The sequence below is a fragment of the Cricetulus griseus genome, assembly GCF_003668045.3.
Source record: "Cricetulus griseus strain 17A/GY chromosome 1 unlocalized genomic scaffold, alternate assembly CriGri-PICRH-1.0 chr1_0, whole genome shotgun sequence".
Taxonomy (NCBI): Eukaryota; Metazoa; Chordata; class Mammalia; order Rodentia; family Cricetidae; genus Cricetulus; species Cricetulus griseus.
The window spans coordinates 54,393,482-54,410,382 of record NW_023276806.1 but is presented as its reverse complement, the minus strand read 5'-3'; the positions used below and the strand labels follow the sequence as shown (position 1 = coordinate 54,410,382).

At 40.8% G+C, this 16,901-nt stretch overlaps 1 long non-coding RNA gene across 4 annotated transcripts in view; it reads right to left on the bottom strand.

Moving 5' to 3' along the window:
* LOC103159900 overlaps positions 1–11,354 on the bottom strand; it is a 144,810-nt gene extending 133,456 nt beyond the window's left edge. For all 4 annotated transcript variants that reach the window (XR_004771740.1, XR_004771741.1, XR_004771742.1 and 1 more), the window contains exon 1: positions 11,231–11,354. This is a non-coding gene — a long non-coding RNA (uncharacterized LOC103159900). The remainder of the gene's footprint in view (positions 1–11,230) is intronic.
* Between the last annotated feature and the right edge of the window lie 5,547 nt (positions 11,355–16,901).

Below are 16,901 nucleotides of genomic sequence, written 5' to 3'. Positions count from 1 at the left end.
ACAGAAAAACCCTGTCTTTCGGGGGAGGGGGGTGGACAGATGGATCCACAGCAGGATTCTACCAGACTTTCAAGAAGATCTATACTTTCTGCACTCAGATGACCTAGTGAGCAGACATGTCCTGGATATGCAGAGTCGGTGGACCTGAACTTGCCATGGAAATGCTCTGCGAGCAACTGCATCATTGGTGCCAGAGACCATGCATCCATCCTGATGGCCGAGTTGACAGGTACACAGGCCAGTTTAATGGCCAGCTTAAACCCTATGCCATCTGCAGGACCATCGGCAGGATGGGTGAGTCAGATGTTTCTATTCTCCGACTAGCTGTAGCTGATGGAATTGTCTTAAAGAACTTTTGACCAGAAGAAATGGGGAAATATTTGTCATAAATAAAAGAAGGAAGAAGAAGAAGAAGAAGAAGAAGAAGAAGAAGAAGAAGAAGAAGAAGAAGAAGAAGAAGAAGAAGAAGAAGTTCTATAGATAATCATTCTCAAACTATTCAGAAAGAGTGAGTACATACTACCCAGGAGTAAGTTAAAGGGGGCCATTGCTGGGATGGGGAGGGGGAAACAATTGCAGAGAACAGGTGATCTGATGGAGAAAATGGGAAAAATAGAAGGACTCTAATTAGGGAAGGAGGAGGAGATAACTACAGAAGGAGACAGGAGGGTAAAATATCAGTATGCCTAGAAAAGTCACAAGGAATCATACTGTGAACTATCTACCTAAAAGTACCTAAAATATGCATAAGTCATGGTGTTAATATGCATTTATAATTTAAATAAAAATTTTCATCTAGGCAGATGATGTTCCCTCCCAAAAGCCAAGGACCGTCTAACAACCCCCCAATGAGAAACTCTTTTTGGAGTTGTTGGCCAGGTTTGGCCAAGAGACTCACAAAACATACAAGCCATTGATTGCTATTGCCCCTATTTGCCCCCCCATAAGTGGAAGATAAGTCCCTATTGCTGAAAAAAAATACATTTCAGATAGAGCTCAGAGATCCCTGAACTAGATCTGAATGCCTTCTCCTTGAGGACTAGCTTTTATAGTGCCAGCAGGCACCAGACAAGCTTGCAAAGGAGAGAAGTAATCAACAGTCCCACCCACTATGTCACCTATGAACCACAACAATAACTAGCATCAAACAAGAAACTTAAGGGTGCCATAGTGGCATGCATACCTCAGTGATAACCAACATCTCTCTAATTGTATTTAATACCTATTAAAAAAAAAAAGGGGGGTATCACTCTTTGTACTGGAAACCTAGACAACCACTCAAAGCTAGTGAAGCCATGGTTATTGGAGAAAAACATACAGCTGACACTTTACTAAACCAGCACAATCCATAACTACATTCTAAATACCTGTCATTATATCACTGGTAAGTGTAGTCCTCATCTTTCATCAAGAAAACTTCACTTTGCAACAGAGAACATTACAGAAAACTACAAGCAATCAAAATGCAGAATTCTGGAACCTAATCCCAAAGGATACCTCTATAAAACAACTCCTACATCTAAGGCTCAAGGAACACTGTATAACAATGGGCAGAAAAATTAGAAAAAGCCAGAGGATCATGGGTTTTACTGTGAGATTGTGCTTCCTAGGAATATCAGAAGTCACATCCACTAAACTGGCATGGCTTCCTAGAGATGAACAAGGGCAACAATAGACATGCCAACGTGGATAGATAAGCCCAGAGGCCTCGGCCCTACACAGAGCACTACAGGCAACTAAGGGACACTGAAAGCATGAGACGTAGGCTTCCCAGGAATAAGCATAGCACTTGGTTATTCAATATCATCTGGTCAACCATGAAAACAGTCATACAAGTAACATTACACAGACTGAACAGGTTGTTTATATATTTCTATACATATGTTAATGAAAAGTGAGGCCATGAATTTGAAAGAGAGCAAGGGGGTATATAAAAGGTTTTGGAAGGGGGAAAGGAAAAGAAGAAAGTATTTAATTATATTAAATTCTTAAAAAATTAAAAAGAAATATGTTTTAAAATGATAACACAGTATCTGAAGATAACTATGAGAATAGACATGCAAAGATCTCCAGCTTGAGATAAGGATGCCATTTGATGTCTATTGTTCCCAGGCCAACATTAGTGAGGGGACAATCTCAGATCTGCCTAGCAGGCATAGATCTCTCAGGCTCTCTCTTCCCTAAGGTGACATATAATGTCATGAAAGTGTGGAGGAACAAAGCTGTTTACCTCAAGGAATCCAAGAGGGAGGGAGGGAGGAAGAGAGAGAGAGAGAACAGCCCCACAGTGACCTACTTCCTCCAAGTGGGTGCCACCTCTGAATGTTTCTACCATAACAATAGCCCATAAGCTATGAGTCCATTGACGGGGTCACAGAGAACTCAAAATCTATCACATCCCCAAAGTAAGCTCTGAACAGTGCTGTATTGGAATCAATCCTTCAACACAAGAACTTGGGGGGAGATATTTCAGATCCAAGCACAAGACCTGATAAGATTTTGTGAAAATTTTTGAAATGTAGTGGCACTCAACAAAAGCTAATTTGTTTTAAGAAAGCCTCTCTCTCTCTCTCTCTCTCTCTCTCTCTCTCTCTCTCTCTCTCTCTCTGTGTGTGTGTGTGTGTGTGTGTGTGTGTGTGTGTGTTTAAGTATTATATCTGTTGCCTATGGGTAGCTTCCCACCTTGATATAGGGGAATCTTGTTATCTTGTTCACTTTCTTCCTTCAAAGTCTAGAAGGTAAAACTAAATAGGAATTTGGGAGATAAATTGATCCATAAAATTTTCTATCCTTTTTATTTTATTGTCCAGAAGAAAACTCAGTCTCTTGGCTTTATAAGTCATGGGCCGTTCTGGGAATAGTTTCATTGTCGAGCATGTCGTTCACAAACTTAAATCCAACTCTCCTACATGCCTCCTACAAGGAGAATAGAGGAAGAAGTGAGCCAGCTCCTGGGACTGCCTACTCTAAGGTCATGTTTCCTGTTGGAAAGATTTTGTTCTTATGTAAGGAAATATATCCATTTCCAAAGAAAACCTGTCCTGTGATGGTTGCAAATGATTCAGTAAGTGGTATTATTCCCTCTGTTGAGCATTCAACTCTCTAACCTCTGGCTCTGAGTCTCTACGTGCTCCCCGCACATGTCACACAAGCTCCTCCACAGAGCCACCCATGGTTTCAGAGCCCTGAGTCATGGTTCACAGAAATAAAACACCATCCCCATGGGCTTTGTCCAGATCAACGTCAGTAGTGTCCTTTTAAGTGGACCCTCCTAAGCCTTTAATCCTGAACTTTTCCCTAGGGATGAAGCAGGGCCAGTGGCTAGATGTAACACAGCCAAATTTGTAGCTGGTGAGGTGAGTAGGTCCACATGGGTTTCTGTGGCCTTTGGTTGGGGTTATTTTATCACATCTGAGGGAAAAGGCCATGGTGCCCCACAATGTGGGGCTTTGTCCTCACAGCTTGTAACTACAGAGCTTGGGTCTTGGAGAGGGCCAAAGGAAAGCTCTCATTCTCTGAGGACTGTACTTCAGTTTCAAGACTGTTTCAGCATCCCCAGAGCCTTTCACCTGTCCCTGAACAGAGAGGAACTCAAGGTGGGTCGTGGTGAAGGAAGTGGTCCCTCTCCTCTGTACTATACAACAACGGGCTCAGGGCCAAGGCTTACAGTTAGAGAGGTACTTCAGACCAAGGGGAGGGTACCACACCTAAATTAATCTTTGATCTCTGTAAGGCTAAAACTGTAACATAATTTTCTCTTAAAGTTGGGCAAATTAACTGGAAACAGAGTGATCCCCCTGTCCCCAGAATCATCCAAGCATGCTACATACCAAGTCTGAGAAGTTACAGAAGTGCTTCAGATGAAAGAGTGCTGGCAATAGATGGCCCTGCTTACCCTCTTTGAGTCTCTGAGTACTGCGTGTGTTGGAACACACTCATTTAACAGATAGTAAGAGCCTGATATTGCATTGGTCTTGTGTCCAGTGTGCTCTGTAGGCACTATTTTCATGATCTAAGTCCCATTTTACAGATGAGGTGGGACCTTAGGAGATCATGAAACTTAGCCCCCTACACTTGTGCTTCCAATAAACATAGTTATTGTTTTATCACTGTGTACCTATTTAAAGTTAAAAAAAACTAAGATACTTCTAAGGATCAATTGGAACACTTCATAAGCAAAGCAGCCCTAGAGAATGTGTTGGCTACTGTTTAATTCTTATCTAGCATTTTGGGATTGTTATTCTCAAATTTGTCTCATCTGTGAGAACAAGACCTTAAAAGCTAGAAACAACAACAGAATTCTCCAGCATTGAATGAGAGTAGATACCAATTCATCTTTTGAGCATGAATTAACCAAGATTTCTGACCATGGCTGCCTGCTCTTACTTTCCATTCCTGCAAAGCCAAGGTGAAAGTAGAAGCCATGTACTGTAGGGAACTTCACAGGAGGTCTTCTTTGATTCCCCCACTAGATGCCTCATGAAGAACAGAGGCCAACCGGGGCAGTCCCATTAGTGATGGCTCTGAGGTTTGTGTAACGGATTTGGTAGCTAACCGTCTCTGCAATTGGGTTTCCTAAAGAGCTTCCACAATATGAGTCATTCTGCAAAAGTAAAAATTTAAATACTTTGCATCCTACATTGGTAGGTGAGGTAATGAATGAATCCAGCCATCTCCAGCCCTGCTGGGACAGCCCTGCAGCCCTGCCAACTGCTTTGAGTGGTTATTTCCCAAGCTGGATAGGAAGCGTCCTGAAGACCCAGACTTTGCTTTTGTTTAAGTGTGTTATCACTTAAACAAAAGACCAGGGCAGGAAACTTAAATCCACCTTGAGAAGCGCTAGAGTGGAATCCATTGTCTGTGGCCCTGAACTTCAGTAGCTCAGAAGTGTTGATCATGTTCATTAAAAAGCTATGGTCAGGCCATAGGGCTAAAACTGCTCTTTATACAAACACAGAATCCTTAATACTTTGTTCAAATGGATTGCCACATTAGTTGAAAACAGCCCTTTAAAAGGCAGCATCAGACTGTCTGTTTTGATTTCTAAAACATCTGCCCATAATGCCTGGAAACTCACACTCAGACAAATAGAAGTCAATGGGTCTTCTGCCAAACTCTTAGAGACAGATGAAGTGGGGGTTGGGGGTTGGGGGTTCTCCAAGCAAGTGTCCCTTTTTACTGCAGCACACCTGCTTTGTTTCTTTCATTTTATTTTCTCCAAACACAGCTTTGTTTGTGAAGCATTCTCCAAACTGTGGAAGCACTAGGCAAGAGTGGACTGGGGTGGAGCGGGGTGGGGTGGGGTGGAGTGGAGTGGAGTGAACAGTGTCTCTATATAACTATATAGTCTCTATCTATGCCACTGGAGGGGTTCAAATGCCCCATTTTCAGCAGGCAACCCCTTGTTGCTTCCTTGCTTTTCTGTCCCAGCAACTACAGTAACTGAACACAGTGGGCTAGTGTCTTGGCTAATGCAAAACCAAAACAAGCACAGCCAAGAAATAAAAGTGGAGAAATGTTTATTATCTGTAGCAGATAAGATCACAGGAGTTAGTCCCAGAAGCAATAGCCTTTTCTAACCAAGAGAATGTGGGGATTTTATCCAGGAGCTGCTGCGTGTTCAGAAGGAGAGGTAACCAGACCAGGCACATTCCCAAGCACGCTCATTAACATGTGTCCTGAGTTAACGAGCATGTTAATGAACATGCTCAGCTCAAAGTCATAGTTCACGAAGGAAAGGCAGCAAACAGGAACACTTCTGGACATGCTTATCTTGTGTCATAAACACGTCATACACCAATATTTCTGGGTACACTTAGCTCTTTTCCAAAAAAGGCTTCAGCTACAGCCAAAGAAAAGAGCACTTTGAAGGTGCATTAATATATGAATTTGTCCCTTGGGGTACCTGCCTTGCTTAGCTGCTAACATCACCACATTTCATAACTGCATGTGTCTTTGTGTGATTTTTTCGCTTGTTCCTCCTTGTTGACTTGTAAGGATAAATACCTTGTTTTGTCCTAGGCACACTTGTTCATTCTCTGCCCAGATGAGGCACTCAGTCACAAATGAATAAGTTAATGAAACTTGTTTTTATTCTGAGACTTCAATGCTAAGTGCAAGGGTCAAACTTCAGTATGTGGTTTGGCTAAAGGCAACCAAGCACCTTGGGCTCAATACAAGTCACACAGCTGATTCTCTTCACTCACACCACCAACGCCATCCAGACCAGTTCCATATTCTGCTATGATGGCAAGTAGCATTGGCTCAAAGCAAAGAGGGAAATGCAGGAGAACACAAGCACATGAAGCCAGCATTAGGGCCTGAGCAGAACTCTCAGAATGGTATGAAAAGCTGTTCCATTTTATTCAGAGAAGCAAGAGTAGGGTGGACTTGACAAGGAGAGGGAGGAACCATCTGAATCTAGGGCTGCACATACACACGCCTGCCTGCCTACACCCCCCCTGCCCCCCCCCCACACACACCAGGAAAGAGTTCAGAAGAAACCTACACTCCAGAAATGAGACAACAAAGTTCTGTTGTTTTAATCACTGGAGAAACTTGAAAACCCCCAAGAATCTGTTGAAGACAGAGGCTTCTTTGATGAGGGTGAAGGCTATACTCATCTGTGGGTATACAGGTGTTAGAATCTAGTTAGGAATCATGTTAGTCTAGTTAAGTATCAATAATAGATAAATGCTCTTCTAAGATCCATGTGCTCACTATCCCCTGGTATTTGGCTAGGATTCTAGTACCCAACATGGCTTCCCTCCTTCTCTTGAGTGGGCTTTATAGCCAACTGGACAGTTGTTGACAACAATATGGCTACCAAAACAAGACCTGAACAATGACAATACCAATAGTCATTGGTTAACATGGAAGGGAGAAGTCTCTTGAGGTACCACTCCTAGATAAAGAACTACAGGCAACAAATGACTGCTAAAAGAGGGACTTTCCCATGAATGATCCCCCTAATTGGTTAGTCAATACAAGGTAGTCAGCCCTGAAATCATATATACCCAAACCACACTAAAAGAACTCTAGAGGTTACACTTATATGTGTATACAGTAATAATCAATGGGAAAAAACATCAATTTGAGAGGGATGAGGTGGGGGAGGTGGGGGAGACATGAGAGAACTTGAAGGAAGGGGACATGTGAAGAGTTGGAAGGAGGAGAGAGAAGAAGAAAAATGATGTAATTATATATAAATCTTTAATTTAAAAATAAAATAAAACTCCAGAGGACCAGGAGAAAAACATCCAAGACAAAATGAACTCTCTGAAGATGTTCTTAACTGTTGATATTTTTAAATTTCTCCTACAATTCTATTGCAGAGCCAGGCTTGAGGTTCAAAAGCCCCAGATGGCCCTGGATACATAGATGCACCACTTCTACACATATTTTGTTAGTTGGTGTCTTAATCATGGTTACTATTGCTCAGATGAAATACATGACCAAAAAGCAAGTTGGGGAGGAAAAGGTTTATTATGCTTATACTTCATCATTGCTATCTGTCACTGAAGGAAGTCAGGGCAGGAACCTGGATGCAGGAGCTGATGCAGAGCCCATGGAGGGTGCTGCTTACATGGTGCTTGCTCCCCATGGCTTGCTCAGCCTGATTTCTATGGATCTCAGAACCACCAGGTCAAGGATGGCTTCACCCACCATGGGCTGGGCCTGCCCACATCAATCACTAATTAAGAAAGTACCCTACAGCTGGATCTATGGACACATTTTTTTTTCAGTTGAGGTTCCCTCCTTTCAGATAATGCTAGGCTGTGCCAAGTTGACAGAAAACTATCCAGCACAGCTGGGATGGAACAAGAAATCTAGAGGTCTCAGGACAGCCAGGAACTTTGATATCCTCCTGGGTTGGAGCTGTTACTCCAGCATTCACAATCAGGAAAGATAAGACTCTCTTCCCCATGGCTTCATCATTATTGGGCATGTGATCTTTTTCTTTATCTTTCAGTAAGACTATATAGTTCAGGTTGGAGATGATTCAGTGGTTAGAAGCACTTGTTGGCCAAGCAGAAAGCCAGGTTTGGTTCCCAGCATCCACATAGTAGCTCACAATCATCTGTAACTACCGTTCCAGGGGATCCCACATCCTCTTCTGACCTCCTTAGGCACCAGATAGCCATGTGGTACACATGTATACATGGAAATACTCACACACATGCAATAAAATAAATCTAAACATATACAGAAATCATTTTTCAGGAAGGTGTAGATGCCTTTCATTCCATTGATTTATACAGCAAATATTTCTTGAGTACCATAGTGTACACCACTGTCTGTCTGCTTGGAAGCCATCTCTCCTACATAAATGCTCACAGAACTCCAAGTTTGACTCTAGTATCTATTTTTGTCATGATTCATGAAAGTTTGCTTGGAATAGACCAGTCACAGTGCCAGAATAAATTTTGGCAATAATTGGTTTAGGGAGTAGTTTAAAGAATGGCTTATGGATCCAGTTTTGACCAATTAAAGTGAGGAGTTAACTATTCTGGAGATAGTATAGGGCAAGTGTCCATACCTTAGAAGAGACACAGGAATGAACCCACCTTTCCTTTATGTCCACTTCTTTCTGGGTGGAATTCTGGCATATTGGTCATATAGCCAACATGCTGATAACGCAGAGACAAGACGGAATCTGCATTCTCAGTGGTGACACTGAGCCACTCAACACAATCCTGGAACCACATGGCCCTTGGAACTCCTGATGTGTAAAAATAACAAATGGCGTGGTTGGCCAAGCCTGGGTTTGGCAAACCTATCTGGAACATGAGGGAAAGCACATACTGTATGCTTTGCCTCGCCTCTCAGCACTTCTCAGCTCTGCTGCTGTAGCCTATGCTATGGACGGCATAATAGGAATGACTGTGTGCCAGCCAAACACTATCTCAGTCTGCTTATGCTCCCACAACCACATACCATAGACCAGGAGGTTTATAGAAAACAGGAACATTTTTCATAGTTCTAGAGGCCTGGAGTTCAGGATTTAAGTGCCCACAGGATCAACGCCAACTTCCTAGTTCATAGACAGCTGCCTTTTGTCATATCATAGAAAGAGTTAGTGATCTGTTTGGAATCTCTTTTATAAAGTAGTAATCCCAGACTCCCCAGTCCCTAATCCTCTTACTTTGAGATTAAGACCTCAATATATATATATATATATATATATATATATATATATAGATAGAGAGAGAGAGAAATTGGGAACATTCAGTTCCTTACAAACATCATTTACAAAATGGACAATAGGCTATTTGACACATGGACAATACTTGGCTGACCTAAATTCTAAGGGTGTGTGTGTGTGTGTGTGTGTGTGTGTGTGTGTGTGTGTGTGTGTGTGTGTTCATGTGTGTGTTCATGTGTGTGAGTGCAGGCATGTGGCATAAAGAATATGAGCAAGTCAGAGGGCAACCTTGGAGTGTCAGTACTCAACCTTGTTTTGAGACAGGGTCTTTCTGCTGCTTTCTAAAGCAGACTAGCTGGTCTCTATGCTTCTAGAGAAGCATCCCATCTCCAATCAGGGTGTGCTGGGATTACAGATGCTTACACTCTTGTATCTGGCTTTTATATGGCTTCCAGGGATTGATGTGAACTGAGGTTGTGAGCTGTGCAACGTTCTGCCCTCCCATTGCCTGCACTTTAAGCTGCTTTGACTAGGGCTTTCTGCTGGACATAATTACATCTAGAAGAAGAAAACATTCTGTTCATTCACTCTGTGTGCACTGAGCAGCCAATCATTAATAGGACAGTTTGGGGGAATTTAAAAAGTGACCTCCAAGACAAAAGAGAGACAATAAGCAAGTAATCCTTGTCACAGTGTGTTGATCACCTTAGGAGAGGTAGGTAGTTGCTGCTGGAACTTAGGAAAAGGAACCAAACCAATGCCAGAGTTGCCCAGGATTACGTGAGCAACCACCTCTACCCACATCAGGCATTTTTTCGAATTACTAAGCTCTATATCTCTTCCATCTGCTTTTTGGAAGATCTTAATTTTGTTCTTCATATTATGCCATTAATTTCTAAGCCATGTAATCATCTCATTTTCCATACGGCTTTAAACACAGCTATTGTATATCAGGTTTCCATAGGTTTTTCAAACTTAACCTTCCCTGTTTTACTTGTCTGTGTATCCCAACCTACTGTCTGTCTATCCTAGCCTGTTGCCCCCCTGGTGTTTTCTACTCCTTTGCTACACAAACATGATTTTTTCTATGTCATTTAAGATATCAAATAATTTGTGCTCACTACATTGTTTTAAATATAGAACAAAATCGGTATGTTGGTCTGATGCCATCACAAAATACCTCAGAGTGGGTAATTTGCTGTGCAGTTTTAGAAACCAGGAAGTTTAGGGTCATGTCCCAGCAGATGTGATATCTGGCAAGAACCCATTCCTCACAGAGGACAGCTTCTATGTGTCCACACATACCAAAGGGACAAATAGACTTTCTCCAGCCTTTTATCCTATTCACAAGGATGCAAGATCCATGACTAATTACTTCCTAAAAGAGTTGCATCCTGCTTCTGTCACACTGAAAGTTAGGTTGCAGCATATAATTGGGTTGGGGGTGGGGATGGAGCTGCTGACATTCTAGCTTTAGTAATCAGTAGCTTGACATCTCCAGGAGACTCATATCTACCCCCAGCCTGGAGATAACCAGAGCTTGCCAAGAATCAATCATGCTCTTACTTTTTTCTGTGTATCAATAGGTTCCCAACAGTTCAATTTACTATTTTATCTTTACATAAATTGAATTATATGCATTTTCTGACCTTTTTTAATACAACATGAGATTCATCCACATTGGAACAGATAGTTAACTTTAAAAAAAAAAAACTTGACCTTAGTATTTTATTCCATAAAGACACTGCAATTTGTTTATCCATGCTAGTGTTGACAGATTTATGGTGGTGTTCCTAGTTTTTGCTGTTTCAAACAGTATGACAAGCGTAGTCTTGTCTGTGTATCTTGGTACACCCATGGAAGTTCTCTAGGAAATATATTTAGTGTGGAATTTGTAGATAAAAGATATTCATATCTTCAACTATACCTAGAAATGACAAAGGTTTTCCAAATTCCAAAGTTGTGTTTTTTTCTCTAAAAAAACACAGCTTTGCCTTTTCATTGAATCCCTGTGTTCATTTAAATGGTAGAGAGGCAAGAAGACACAATCTATTTCACATGTATAACCAGCTGTTTCAGTCTTACCTGCTCCATGTTTGGTCTTCAGTGACAGCTCTTCATCTAGAGATGTTTGTTTGTGCCAGCTGTGCATGAGATCTCACGCCTGCTTCATGGAGCTTTCTCCCACCTCTGCACCCAAACCACACTGTTCCAATACAACAGTTTGTAATTATTTTAAGTGAGATGGTCCAGGCTCCAAAAGGCAAAAAACACATCTCTCTCACACATGGATCCTAACTTTAATGTTTGCATGTAAATGAGGGCTGTTAGGAGTGGACACAGACTATGACACTGGGTGTGGTACACAGTGGGAGAACAAGGGTTTTTAAGTAAGGGGAGATGGCAAAATTCATAAGGGACATTGGAAATTGTGAGATACTGGAGGGGGGACAGTGCAAGGAAAGGAAGAAGAATGAGGAAGAAGAGGGGGAGAGGAGAGGGAAAAAAAACAAAAAGAAATTTTGTTTGAAAATTTCTCCAATGGGATTAGTTCTCTGAAAGCTAATAGAAATTTGATTTAAGCAATACTTAATTTTGTAGGGCAAATCCTTCTGCCCAAATACTTTTGCTTAGGGATGTATCAGCTACTTACGGTATTTTCCCCCATCCACACATATTTTAGAAATAGCTCATCACATTCTGTACAAATCTTTATGGATTTTTATCAGAACTAGATTCCACCTGCGGGTTGGCTTTGCAAAGATCAACAACTTTACCCTGCCCAGTTTTCCTGTCTGGCCACATTGCATCTCCTCCATCTAGGTCTGCTCTGATGTCTGCTCTTAAAGCATGGCCTTTGGCAGCAACATTATAATTGTTTTGGGGAGAAGGGAATAGCTCCTTCCCCACTTCCCCTCTCTGAGTACAATCACCCATCCTAGTCATTGGTTCCATGTCAATCAACTGAATTCAAAAATAGTCAGGAAAAAACAGCTGTCATCATTCATTGAATAATAGTAAAAGGACTATTTAGCATAGTATTTGTGAGTATTAGTTATGACAAATAGTCTAGAGATGCTTTTAAATATCTAGAAGGATTTGTGTAGGTTATACACAAACATTGTCGATTTTAGATAAGGGACCCAAGCAGCCACAAAGTTTAATATCCACAGGGAGCCTGGGCTCTGTACCCTTGGATACCAAGGGATGATTACTTTTCCTTGCATGTGGAGGGAACTTCACCTATGAAGCGATCCTGGCCTGTCTGTACCCCTCACTCACTCTGGCCCTGGGGGAGAAGAAGCCACATAATCTGATTAATGGCTTGGAAGGATAAACTTGGCTTTCATGCCCCACTCCTTCCTCTTCCTGTCCTCCTGGGAGCAGCTCTAAGACAACATGTGGTCCTGATTACGCTAAGCCCTGCAGAAAGCCCAACAGAAATGGCCCTTCCTTTATAGGAGATTGGTGTTCCCGTGATTCATTGGGAGGGTTGTCTGATTCTGGAATCTGGGATTATGAATCTCTCTTGCACAGACATAAGACACATACTGAAAAATCAATGTTACAGATGATAAAAATGTTTTAGCCGCCACCTGCCCACTCCTCTCTTCTAGCTGAATTGATGGAGATTGACAAATAAGAATTATACATGTTATAGTAATTAGTGAAAAAGGAAGCCATGAATTTGAAGGAGAGTGAAGAGGGATGCATGGAAGGGTTTGGAGGTGGAAAGGGGAGGAATAATGTAATTCTGTTATAATCTCAATTTTTAAAATATTATATGTATTTGCTGTACATAACACAGTTTTTATATTTGCAAAATAACTGCTGATATCAAGTTAATTTACATATCTATAACTTCACATAGTAACCACTGTGTGTGTGTGTGTGTGTGTGTGTGTGTGTGTGTGTGTGTGTGTATACACCAAGATCACTTCAGGCTGACTCGGCAAATTTCAAGTCTACCATACACTATTAATAGCTGTATTTACCAAACTATACATGAGGCCTTTAGTAATTTCTCATCTTGTTACTGAAGATTTGTACCCTTTGGCCAGTATCTCCATTTTCCCCTCACCTCTCAACCCCCAGTAACCACCATTCTAGACTCTGTTGCTATGAGTTTGACTTCTTTTCAAATCCCACATGTACATGAGCTGATGCAAAAGCTTTCTACGTCTGGCTTATTTCCCTTAGCACAATGTCCTCAAGGTTTATCCACGGTGTTTTAAAGAGCACATTTTTTCCTCTTTTTTTAAATGCTGAGAAATGATCATGTGTGCATGTGAGGAGTGGGTGTTCCCTTTTCTCTCCACTTACCTGAGCGTGGTCACTTAGGTTGTTTTGTTATCTTGAGCATTTCGAATAATGCAGTAAAGAGCATGGGAGTGGAGATAACTCCTTGAGATAGTGGTGTTATTTCCTTTGGATCAATGCCCAGATGTGGGTTTGCTGGATCGTATGGTAGTTCCATTTTTAACTTTTTGAGGAATGGTTTTGTATAAGAGCTATGCTACTTTCAGTTCCCACCAACAGTATGCTACTCTCCTTTTTTCTTCACATTCTCACCAAGTCTTGCTGTCTGTGGACTTTTAATTAGCAGCCATTTTAGCAGCTGGGATGTGGCTCTGATTTGCATTTTCCCAAGATTAATGAGGTTGAGCATGATTGTTCATATACTTATTGCCCAAACACATGTGTTTTTGGGGGGTGGGGAAGTGTCTACTTAGTTCCATCAGCCACTTTAAATTAAATTATTTGAGCTGTTTTTCTATCTGCTTATTTTTTTTTTTGTTCAATTCAGAATCTAGGCAAGGAAATCCATGCAACTAATTAGGTTCCCTTAAACTTTAGTATAAAGATATTTTCCAATTAGACACTACCATTATAAGGCAAACAGTAAACATATATATATATATATATATATATATATATATATATATATAGAGAGAGAGAGAGAGAGAGAGAGAGAGAGAGATAAATATATATTTGGCAGACTTAATGAATCTACTAATAATTTGCCTAAAATGACTTTAGCTTTCTGCATGGAGAGCCATATCATCTACAGGCTATATCTCCGTCTCACTTTTCCTTTATAAACATACATTTAATTTGTCATTCTTGTCTTACTGGTGAGTAAGTCTCCTGATGAAATATTAAATACTATAGAAGTGATGACTGAAAGCTTACAGAACTTTAGAGAACTTGTCTGGACACAACTTCTCCTTTTAGGAAGATCATCAAATACTTCATTTGTATTTCCTTTTTTTTTTCCCCTCTTAGAAAAGCTTTAGAAGAGTCTTCTGATATAGGGTCAAAAGAGTTTTCCATTTCACCTATTTTCAAATTTTGATGGCATAGATTTTTCACTTCAATCTTTTAATCTAGTAAGAACTTCCTATCTCTGTAATTTGTTATTATTTATGTATGGGCATCTCTCCTTTAGTCTTAATTAATCTTATTGGAAACTTTTCCAATTTTATAATTCTTGAGGTTCCCACTCAGGCTTCTTTGGTCATCTTCAATTTTCATTGTATTAATTCCAGTTCCTCACTTTATGATTGCCCTTATTTATTGTACCTCCTTTTCTTGATTTTGCTGTTTTTCTACCTCATTGGCTAATTCTCATCTAACTTCTCTTCTAATTTAAATATTTAAGACTACAAATCCCCCTCTGAGTACAGCTTTAACTGTCCTTCACAAAACATGGCTATTCATTTTTTCTGTGTTTAGCCATTTTATTGTAAAATAAAACACAAATAAAGAAACTTATATAAATAGATAGGCTCGTAAAATACTATAAAATTCAACATCATTGCAAACACTTTTAGAAGTCAAAAATTATTATTTTGCCAACTACCGGGAGCCCTGTCCCTCCAAAAAGTATTTTCTGATGTTTTTGTGATAATCAGGTATCACCCACGTCACACAGCGCTTAGACAGTACAGTGACTATTCTCACCCATTTAAAAACTGCCATTTAGGCCTTCAATCTTTTTCCTAGTCTACAGTTTTCCCTCCATCTTTTTCTTATCCTAATTTCTTTTGAGTACCCTGAGTCTGTCCCCTAGAATTTTCTACCATCTGGATTTTGCTAATCATATGCTCGTGGTGGAGTTCAATACATTCCTCTGTCCCCTGGAATTCTTTAAAAATGGCAGCAGGTTCTGAGGGCTCAATCAGACTTAGGTTTGATCTTTTTGGCAAGACTACAGATGGTGTGGTGTTTGTTTGCTGAGGGGCACGTAACTCTTGGCCATGGCTCTTGTTTGGGGTATTGCTATTGACCAGATCCACTGATTTATTGCAGTCACCATGTGCTGGCCTTCTAAAGCTCAGATTTTGTTTTCATTTATTAGCTGGGAGTCTGTTATGAAGTGATGTCTCCCTTGGCTGCCACTTGGCTGCCCTTAGGTTCAGTTCATGTAGGGAAGCAGACTAAATGCTGCTCCTTTGTTGCTAACCTTTAAGGTAATGAACTGATTTCATCACTCAAAGGTAAGTGATCAACTTCCAAAGTCTCATTATAAAGTCAGAAATGTAAATGTATTCTATTTTCTTATTCTTATTGTTGCTTCAATTGTCCTTTCTTTGATTAAAAGGAGCATCTTTGAATTTATTTTTGCGTCTTTTGGCGTGGTTTGAGTGTCCTTTGCTCTGTTCCTTGATTCCAGGTTACCCACATCCATTTCTTCCCAGACATTGAATCAGACTTCCGTCTAAGATGTCTTAGTTTCTTTTAGCTGAAAAAAATCATAGCTCAATATTGCATATTAGGTTCTATAAACACTCCTTGCTGCTGATCTGGCCTTTCACAGATCTTTCAGTGAACACATGTAAACATTATCTTCCTCAATGGTGGAGGATTTAAAAGAATTCAGTCATTGCTTAATCTCACATTTTACACGTCTTCTCAGAGTAACCTTGAAGTCCCACCACCACTGATGATCTCTAAATATGTATGCACAAGCTGTTCCTGTTTGAGTTCAATTTTTCATGCTTCTACTAAACAAACATTGTCAAAGTCTGTACTGGTGCATATACCAGCAATCACAGGGATGCATTGCCTGGATATTCCTCTAAGAAAGAACCTGGTGCCTGGCCACAGGAGTCAGACCAGTGAAGAGCCTCCTCCTGAAAGGCTCCTTTTATATCCACCTCAGCTGCAGAGAGCTATATTCCTCAGCTCTGTCCTCACCAGTGCAGCCTTTGTCTGGTAGTGAAGTGATGTGAGAGTGAAAGACCAGCCTTTTGGGCCCAATGGCAGACATTCCAATGGTCAATTCTTGTTTCCAAGCTCCCTGCCAATCACTGAAGGTTTCATCAGACTTACTTGATAATTAGACTTTTCTTTTTGCCCAATTCTACTTCCCCTCCTTTTTTTTTTTGGCAGATGTTGGTTCGTTGATACAGCTTGTTGCCTAAAATAAACATGCAGAAGCAGAAGTGATCTGAGAAATATGAGCCAAAGGTATTTTGGAGCTGGATCATTCAAACATCCACCTGGTATTGAAGGCTCATCACTGATGGTAGGCATTATGCCATGGTCCCAAGCATGGGCTGGTGGTCCAAGCACTGAATTTTTAAACAACAGAGAATTGAGATAACATACTGTGGAAGTAGACTACAGCAAGGGTCATATATCAGCCACTCAAGAACTACAGGAAAAGGCTTGGTAGGGCAGTGCAATCTACTAACTTTGGAGATGTCTGGAAAGAATTGGAACCCTAAGAAAGCAGTTGGATGGTTACCAC